Here is a 10,331-nt window from a genome sequence, read left to right as displayed (position 1 = left end):
CATAAAGCACAATCTGTTAACATTCCACATGCATGAGTACAATATCATATGGGTTATATTTCTGGTATGTCTTAGGTTAATTTTTATTAGATGTAAACTCTAGGTATGCTGGCATACATACCCACTTTTTTTTATACAGTGATTTCACCTGAAACTTATAAAAGAAACATCTCATGTACATAGCTCTGATTTTCACATGTATTGACTGGTGGAGGCTTCCCATGACTTCCCTGATTTCCAGTTATCTGATGAAATTCTGAGTTAGCAGATCACACTGCCACTTTAGTGGATTTTCTTTTTATCAGTAACTAGAGGCCCAGTGCACGAAATTCATGCACTTGGCGGGTCCCTCAGCCTGGCCTGTGCCGTCTCGCAGTCTGGGAGCGCTCGGTGGATGTCCACTGCGCCCGTGAGCCCAGCTCAGGGCTTCTGGCTGAGCGGCACTCCCCCTGTGGGAGCACATTGACCACTAGGGGGCAGCTCCTGCATTGAGCATCTGCCCCATGATGGTCAGTACGTGTCAAAATGACTGGTCATTCCGCCATACAGCCGATTTGCATATTAGCCTTTTATTATATAAGATTGTCTTAGTACTTATTTGTATTTTTTAAAAGTTTGCAAAGTGCTTTGATGTATCTTTTTAAAAATCCTTACAGCAATCTGAAACTTCAGACTGTAAATGAATCACTCAAGATAACAGATATCACTAGTAAGTGGCAGTAGAAGACGTAGGACTCAGTGTCTGGTCTTTGGACTGGACTTTCAGCTCTGCTTTGTTATATCCTGTGTCTTCCCTTTTTTGTATAAATTTTATGCATGAAGAGGGAGAGGCCTGAGGCCTGCAGAAAGCCATCTTGGTTAGTGGAGAGTTCTCATAGCTTCATATTTACCATTTCTCAGATTGTTTGGCTTAATTCATTATGCTTAAGTCTAGTAGAGAAATAAACTTTAAGTAAAAAGTCATTAAGTTCATGTGAAGGACTTGAATAGGGTGCTTGCTAGGATTTCAGAAAACACATCAGTGTTCATTTTTGGCGAATTTTTGTCTTTTGATTCTATGACTGGAAAAGGACTCTTGATAAAAACTAGGAATTCCGTCAAAACCCTAAAAATATCTCAGAATAGATTTGACATAGTGGTCAGACAGTGGAGTTATCCTGGCAGCTTGCCTTTTAGTCATTTTGCTGCTCGTTAACACTTCTACCCCAGAGTATAAGAAAGGGGACGAAAAGAGATAAAACCAAGACTCGATTTGTATGCTTCTTATTAGCTCTTGCAAAAGCATACTTGGAAAGGAGCCCACACTTTCCCCAGTACAATTAAGGTCTGTATGCTATTGGCAGTTGTGATCATAACTAGCCCTCAGCCGAGGGAACTGAGTGAGCGCTCGTTGTTCAAGTTTGTATTTTAGAATACCATTTTCCTTACCATTTGTACAGGAATATTTTTCTTGTGACTGACACCATTCTCATAGCTGGTATTTAATGAGTCTATATCAAATCGCTAGATTTCAAGATTTGTAAATGCGTATGTGACAGTAAGCACCCAAATCTTTATATTTTCCCGTTTCCCAAGACCCCTTCATTTTTTTAAGATTAACCTTGACTGTATGGAAGGATGTAAAGGGAACTTTTCCACCAGCTAGTGCTATTTTAAAAGCAATCAATTTTAAATAGGATACTTGAATAAAAAACGTACACATTCTTTTCATTTCTTTTCCTGTCAAGATACAAACTGAATTGAAAATGTCTTTTTCATTTTGTTACTCTGGCATAAATCTTTGGGCGTTCGGTGTTTGCCGCTTAAGGCTGTGGGTATTGAAGTGAGCAGCAGTAGCCAACTGGACACAGCCCTCATGCCTCCCATCTCTTTCCTCCGTCTCTAGTTCTTTTCTCTGCCTCCCTTTGCCCTTCATCCCAGGTGTACAGGCTTTACTTTGGAGTCAAAACTGTGCAGCATATTGAAATCTTTCCATTTTTACCGCTGAACTTTCAGAAATACATTTACCCTATGGAGTCAAGCCATCATTTTTCATTGGTACAGTTGGGGATGTGCTGGGCCTGTACTAAATTTATAAACCATGCTTTGATGATGATGGTGTGTGTGTGTGTGTGTGTGTGTGTGTGTTTTGATAGTAAGCAAAAAGATGCTTTGATATAAAACATAAATATATATAAACTCATTTTGTAACCATCCCCTGAAAGATATTTAAGACCTAGATGGGGCACTTAAGTTTAAAGGGTGGAGAAAATAAACCTAAGTAGACATAAAGTAGACTAGAAAACAGCTATAAAAGGTATTATGAAGGGAAATTTTAAATAATGTAACAAAGCAGTAGATGGTTGGGAAATATCAGCTGACCAACCAAAATAAGATGTTGAGGTATTCAGTGAGCAAAAGGTTTTTGTCTTTGTTTATGATTAAACCATTCACTACCGAACGGATTGCAAATTTAATTACTACTAAGATAAGAGAATTAAAGCTCTCTTAATTAAACTTACAAACTTTGAGATATTTATAAATTCACATACAATTTTAAGGAATCCTGTGTATTGTTTACCCAATTTCTCCCAATGGTAACGTTTTGTAAAACTATAGTACAATCGCTTATTACATTTTACTTCAGTTATAATACTAATTAAAATAATAAATTATTCATAAACTTGTTATTTGTCTTAGAGTCAAATTCTTGCAAGACAAAAGTCTGCTCTTAGTGGATTCTTATCAAGATGCCTTGTATTATTTCTCAATGAAGATTGGTTATGTGTTGTCACCCAGGACATTCACTTGCAAGGCAGACAGAACTTGGTTGGGAAGACACTGAGGCACCTCATTTATCGGTGGAAAGGGTCATACTGTATGTGGGATTCCGCATCAGCCAGAATCGTGAACTCAGGCCTCTTCCAGGCTTCTTTTAAATCTGTGCCTTTCATTTGCTTATCAGCTTCATTCTCTTAGTTGGCTTCTTCCACGTGGCAAGTCATAAACATTGCCGCTGGACTGGACTGGGCAGAAATTGTTTTGGGGGGGCGGGGTGGAGGGCTGTGTAGTAGCCCATGAACCTTAGAAAAAGAAAACTTTTAAAAGGCTTCTGCATGTGTTTCTCTGAATATCAGCACTTTTTTCAAAAACAAGGGTATTATTGTAATTTGGATAATCACCCAACTGTTGTTTATTGCAGCATGTTAATGGCCTTAAGAATTTCCAGTTAACATTGTCATTTGAACAGAATAGGATGGTAGTGAGTCGTCTGAAATTTTGTAGGAGTTAAGAAACATTATATTCATTCATCTATACATCAGAAACATTCACTTTGCAAAACAGGAATCAGACAAGGATGTGTACCATTATTTGAATTCAGTATTGTTTTGAAGGGCCCCTGATCTGCGGAGTAAAATAAAATGAAAGGCATAAAACATCTAAGACTTAATTTTATTTCTCTCATATAAAATCCTAAATTATCTAAGAGAACTTATTAGAAATAATCAGAGCCTAGCCAGGATGATAGATATAAATAAATTTATGTACACCACCACACAAAGTTGCTACAAAAGAATAAGATACTTAAGAATAACTCAACAAAGGAGGCGCAGGACTTTTATGTGTGAGATTACAATGCCTTATTTTAAGATATTAAAGGAGAACTAAGAGAAACAGTAGAGTGAGTCCGTGAAACGGATGATTTTAACCAACACTCTTCTTTTCTCCCAACTATACCAGACAGGAGAATTTACTATAACAGTCTAACTTAGAACAACTTGATTAACTTTTTACTAATGTAGTGGTAAACCACAGGCCGGCCCTGAAGATAATGTATTTTCCCTTTTTACTTGGAAAATATGGTCACCTTATGAATACCGTATTTGAACTGTATTCCCACACTTCTTACCAATCCTTTAAAACTTTAAGATATTTTCAACACAAACACTGCCGTTTGAAAAAGTGATGTACTTTTCAATGTGTAACCATATCTAACTACCTTGGTGGCAGAAAAGTGCGCCCCATAATAATTTCTATATTTCTGTTTTAAGTCTCCCATGGCAAAATAAATTATCCTCACTGATCTGTGACTTTCAATTCTGTTCTCTTTATATTTCACCCACAGGATAATTTCTGCCCGTCACACACAACAGAACGCTATTTAAGGGATGCAAACAAAATGTATTTTCCATAGTCAGCATGAAACCAGAACACAACGTTGGGAAAGTCTTGATTCCAATTAATGGTTGACAACAAGGGAAGCACTGTTTTCTCTTTATAAATGTGTTCTGTGTTTCTCAGACATTTGGGCCAGATCAGTTTTTGTTCTAGATGTCTGTCCTGTGCATTGGAGGGTGTTTACTGGCGTCCTTGGCCTCTGCACTCTTGAAGTGCCCTTCCCCTCCCCGCTACATTATTACAACCAAAAATGTCTTCAGACGTTTGGCCCTCTGTGAGGACATCCGTGTATAGAGGGTATTTAAATCCACTCTTGAGGTGGGATGAGGTTGTGCAGGAATGGGAGTAAATAAAGTGATGCGGATAATGGACAAAATTGCAAATATGTAGAGAATTTTGACTTAATAATTCCAAGAAGAGAAGTTCAAAATAATATCAATTTTGAGATTTTAAAATCATGCTAAAATACACATATAATTTATAACCGGACCCGCAAAACTGAAACTTTATACCCTTAAACAACTCCCTATTTCCCCTCCGATGGCCCCTGGCAGCCATCATTTCACTTCTCTTTCTATGCATTTGCCTATTCTAGATTCTTCATGGAAGTGGTATTATGCAGTATTTATCTTTTTGTGACTGGCTTTTATCACTTAGCATAATGTCCTCAATGTGTGTCCATGTAGCATCTACCCTACCCTTTGTTGTTTTCTGTTTTTGTGACAGTAGCCATCCTAATGGGTATGGCAACTTTGGGGATTAAGTTTGCTTTTTGATGTGGTTGGAGTGAGCAAGGATATATGCTTTATATCTATGGATTTACAAGGTTAACAGACAGTGAATGTTTTAACGCAACAGGAAATGCTGACTGTTTCAAAAGACACTGAGGCAGCGATTGCTTTGTTGTAGATCAGACAATGTCAAAACATAAACATACACACACACACATAAACTTTTTTTTACCATGTGTTTTAGGTTGTTAAATGACCAAGAACGATGACTATTGTGGAAACAGAGTCTAATCTACAATATGTTTATACAATGGATGACTCAGTCATTTGAAGATTCATTATTTTAATTGGCAACAGTTAGGTAGCAGGAATTTCCTTTACCTCTTAGTCTTCTCAGGCAAAGTTTTACTGTCGGTTCCAGAGAAGCAGGTTACAACAATAAGAACAGTTTGATATTTTCATGCAAACCTCTCTTTGTGTTGTAACTGGAGCTTGAGTGGGGGTGAGATGAGCCTCAATGGAGGGTTCAGGCAGCTTCTTAGGGTCTTATCCTGGCCCCGTTGGCATGTGGTGACAAGTGGAAGGGTGGGCCTAGAACTAAAGGAGGAGGGACAGCCATGAGGCAACACTAGCAGAGTTCCACCATGCAAAAGCCTCGGGAGGCCCATCTCATCAGAAGTGCATCGGGCAGTGGGGAGAGAGACATGGGGCCTGGCATTCAGAGCAGAGTCACTTACAGTGGGAGGAGAGCAGGGATTCTTGGCTTGTCACTACTGACACATTGGGCCGAACGGGTCCTAATTGTGGAGCGCTCTCTTGTGCCTTGTAGGATGTTCAGCAGCACTGCTGTCCTCTACCCACAGAAGTAAGGCCATCTATTATGTTGCCCCGGCATAAATGAATCTTTGCTAGAATTAAATGACAGAGTTGTATTTAGAGGTCTGCAGATTTGCATATTGGGAATGACTACCAGGCAACGCCCAGAATATTCTGAAACAAAGTGGAAAGTTGAGAATTCTTAAAGTAAAAAGTTCATGCTTGAGGAGAATCAGTTCTGCATTCTTAGCTTCTGGAATGGTCCGAAATGGAAATCTTCCAGCTATCTGGTGGCCTGGACACATGAATATTTTTCCCTAAGTTCTTCAGACAGGTTATCAGTAGGATATATATCTCCAGGCATTGATGCACAATGGGAACATTTGAAAGTTTAAGTCCTCAGGGTAGTTAAAGTAAAATAAAATCTATTCCTCATGTTTCAGACAGTTTTTATTTAAGTGGTTTTGTTAGCTTGCTTGACTATGGTGACTCCATTTTGTTTCTTCATTCTTTTCTGAATTACTTTTGTTAAATAAACATTAAGACTGTGTAATTATTTGTTAAACAACATCAAATTACCACAGAGCTTTTTAACTCTGTATCCAAATACAGAATAATGAAGGGGATTAAGGTTAGATCAGGAATGACTTGATTTTTAAGTCATTGAACTACATTTTTTCCTGATGCTCAGGAATTCTTAATTTACAAACGTTCGTTTTTAGTTTAGTTGCACAGTACTGCTTTTCTATCCTTGGCATTTTCCATTTGTTTTTGCATATTAATATTTGGATTTTTCTATATGATTTTTCAAATTTTCACTGATAATTTTTGGTGCAGGATTTCAACCTTCTAATACTCCCATCACTTTTGCTGGCAGTAGATATTGAAAAGTACGAAAAGCTACAATAAGGTGTTGTCTTCTGGTTCACATTGCTGATCCTTAGGCAACACTTGCTATTTACCAAAGGATTCTGGTTGTAGTTACTTTCTCTAATTTTGCAGATAGCTCTTAATTTTTAAAGACACCACTTTCACTCCAACTTCTGGGCTACCCCTGAGCCTATTTGGTAGTTCTGAAGTGGGGAGAGTTAACGAGAGAGGAAGACTGAAGTCACAGTGTGATGTCTTAAAGGTGTTTCAAGGCTGCAGCGGTCGTAGTTGCCCATTGGAGATGCCAGTTGGAGAACATTGTTCTCATCTGTAGAGGGACTCTTGGACATTTTTTTGCTGCTATTGGGAATGATGATGAGAGAACAAAGGCATTTGTTCAAATTTCCCGGGGAAGTTTTAAAGAGGCTTTAAAAAGATATGAAGGAAACTTGAACCTACATCGTTCCGTAAAGAGTGTCTCCATTTGAAGAAGGAAAGCAACTTGTTAATGATTGTTATAGCTGATGGGTTAGTTTGTGCTAAGTCAAATTTATGATATTGCCGAGTAGTATGTTGGTATGACTTTAATCCATCCATGCTTCATAACTGTACATCAGGATCCCCAGTGTACATACAGACAAATATTTGGGATTCAGAGCAGAGTTAGACTTTTTAGTTTTAGTAATGTAGAGGTTGAAAGTGGTACTTACTACTTTTGTAATTTATTGTTGATTACAGCTTCAGTTTTTAAATATGACTGTAACTGTTAATTGGTCCAGTGCATAAAAGTTTACTGTATGGTTGCCAGGAATAATTTGTAATAACTACATGGTGTTTTAGAACTACTTTTTATTTTTATTTTATTTTATCTTTTTATTATTGCTTAAAGTATTACAAAGAGTATTACATATGTCTCCTTTTTTTTCCCCCCCGCCCTTGACAATCCCCTGGCCTCCCCTACCCCGCAGTGTCTTATGTCCATTGGTTATGCTTATATGCATGCCTACAAGTCCTTCGGTTGATCTCTTACCCCCCTTAACTGTAAGTCATCAGATTTTTAAAAAATCATTATTAATTTGCTTCCCTTTTCAGCTGTCTGAAGAGATGTGAGAAAAGGGTCTGCCTTAGCCTTGGAGTAAGGCCTACTGTCTAGTTACTAGTAACATAGAAAAGCTTCTCGTAAACCTGAAACATTTAGAAAACACTGGTTTGTTGAATTGGGATGGAAGTACAAAGGGGATCTTGGAGGTGGAGAGAGATGGGTATGGAGTGAGGTAACCAGACCTGGTGGTGACTAGAACAGTTTGCTTTGAAAAAAAGCAGGCAGATTCTAAGCCCTTTCAGGTGGCAGATCCAAAGCCCTGACCATGCAGGGAGCTTGATGTAAAGAGACTAGCCTCTAGAGCTAAGTGTGGCCGAGGGAAGGAGATGGTCCTGAGACTAGAGCAGCCATGGGCAAACTACGGCCCGCGGGCCGGATCCGGCCCGTTTGAAATGAATAAAACTAAAAAAAAAAAAAGACCGTACCCTTTCATGTAATGATGGTTACTTTGAATTTATATTAGTTCACACAAACACTCCATCCATGCTTTTGTTCCGGCCCTCTGGTCCAGTTTAAGAACCCACTGTGGCCCTCGAGTCAAAAAGTTTGCCCACCCCTGGACTAGAGCAAAGCTTCTTTGTTATGTAGCTTGGAAATACCAGCATTTCCCAGTTTCCACATAATTAAATTTTGAGTACTGGTGAACTGTTGGGTGGAGGCAGAGGGAGGATGATTTTTGGCAGCCTGTTCAAAATGAAAGAATCATCTCATTGTTTTATCAGTGTCAGTAAAATGTAGCCAAAAAAACAGTGCTTGTATGTATAGGCAAGCTATATTCCTCCTCCCCCCAAAACAATAGCAAAAAGGAAAAGAAAAACAAAGAAGCAGCAGACATATTCTCCCCCTTTTATTGACTTCTTTTAAATCAACTTATCCTTTTTTACCACCTTATTTTTCTACTTAATATTCTTTTCCTATATATTTACATTTCTTTTACTTCCAATGCAGTTTGAGGCAACACTTTGTTATGACAACTGAAACATCTTGAGCAATGTTTGTGTATTCATTCTTATGTTACCTTGATCAGAGCCACATTCTCCAGTGGCAAATGATGGGCTTATTTCCAGTGACTCTAGATTTAAATCACTTTCAGAGCAGGAACTGTATTTTTCTCTTGGTTTCTTCATCTAGCTAGATGCTGCTACTCATTAGTTTCTCTGTATTCCTGATGACTGTCCTTGAAGTCCTGTCCTAGAGAAACTAATGAGTAAAACATCTGTCTGTGTGAAGCCATTTTGCCATTTGTCTAGAACAGTGGTTCTCAACCTTCCTAATGCCGCGACCCTTTAATACAGTCAGTCCCTCATGTTGTGGTGACCCCCAATTTCATTGTTACAAACTGAACAAAATTAAAGCATAGTGGTTAATCACAGAAACAATATGTAATTATATATGTGTTTTCCCATGGTCTTAGGTGACCCCTGTGAAAGGGTTGTCCGACCCCCAGAAGGGTCGCGACCCACAGGTTGAAGGAATAGATGTGGGCATGCTCCAAGGAGGGAGAATGTGCTGGGTCCTCCATTCTGAAAGCTTTTAAGGGTGAAGTACTTAAGGGAGGTTCCAAGAGAGGATCTCAGTAGAAAATTCATCAGCTTTCCTGGTGGGGTCATTCAGGGTCGTGGTCTCCACTGATTGGTCAGAGCCAGGCCAGGAGTTCAGGAGTCATTGCAGCTGGTCCTGAGCTCAGCCGTGGGGCCCGGGTTGCGTGTCTGGTTTTTCTGTTTTGCCAGACCTGAGCTGAAACACAACTGAGGCCTAGATGTTATCCCTGGCCAAGTGATATGCTAGGGAAGGAAAGGTTACCCTCGGGGGCAAGATCCTTGTTTTTCAGGATTTTCCCATTGCTAGGCAGCCGGGGCTTTCTGCCCTGGTGACCTTCTGTACCTGGCCCATCATCCTTGCTCTGCTCATGTCTAACTGCTTACCACATTTCCACAGGACTTAGGAACTATCTAGAGCAGCGGTTCTCAACCTTCCTAATGCCGCGACCCTTTAATACAGTTCCTCATGTTGTGGTGACCCCCAACCATAAATTATTTTCGTTGCTACTTCATAACTTAAATTTTGCTGCTGTTATGAATCGTAATGTAAATATCTGATATGCAGGATGTATTTTCCTTGTTACATATTGAACATCATTAAAGCATAGTGCTTAGTCACAAAAACAATGTGTAATTATATATGTGTTTTCCGATGGTCTTAGGCGACCTCTGTGAAAGGGTCGTTCAACTCCCAAAGGGGTCGCGACCCACAGGTTGAGAACCGCTGATCTAGACGGTAGCATTTGATACTCTTGAGTTGATGCTACAAAATTCACTCCTTGTCCAGAACACAAATATTTTTAGTAATTTAGCTCTGGAATAAAATTTGGAATTTCCTCCAAGTATAACCATATTTCATTCTGAATTCACTTACAAATTTTAGTTTGTATTTTTAGAAAAACCTAAGAATTTTGATGGTTGAGTATTTCTTAGTGTTTTTTTGTCTTTTATTTTTCTATCATCATTGCCCAGATAAGTTTCTGTTGAATCATTGGGGAATTATGAAATTGGCTAGGGGCTGGGTGCATGAAGTTTTGGTCTCTTTTTATAGCAATAATGAATAAAACCGATTTCTATTTCATTGTCATTTTCCACAACTCATTCATTGCTTTT

The 10,331-nt window shown here is 38.9% G+C and overlaps 1 protein-coding gene across 1 annotated transcript in view; it reads left to right on the top strand.

Annotated features, from left to right (window-relative positions):
• ARHGAP42 (Rho GTPase activating protein 42) overlaps positions 1-10,331 on the top strand; it is a 208,959-nt gene that overhangs the window by 51,428 nt on the left and 147,200 nt on the right. The window lies entirely within an intron of this gene.

This window comes from Myotis davidii, unplaced genomic scaffold, assembly GCF_000327345.1.
Source record: "Myotis davidii unplaced genomic scaffold, ASM32734v1 scaffold8, whole genome shotgun sequence".
NCBI classification, from domain to species: Eukaryota; Metazoa; Chordata; class Mammalia; order Chiroptera; family Vespertilionidae; genus Myotis; species Myotis davidii.
This window is presented reverse-complemented; position numbering and strand designations above follow the sequence as displayed.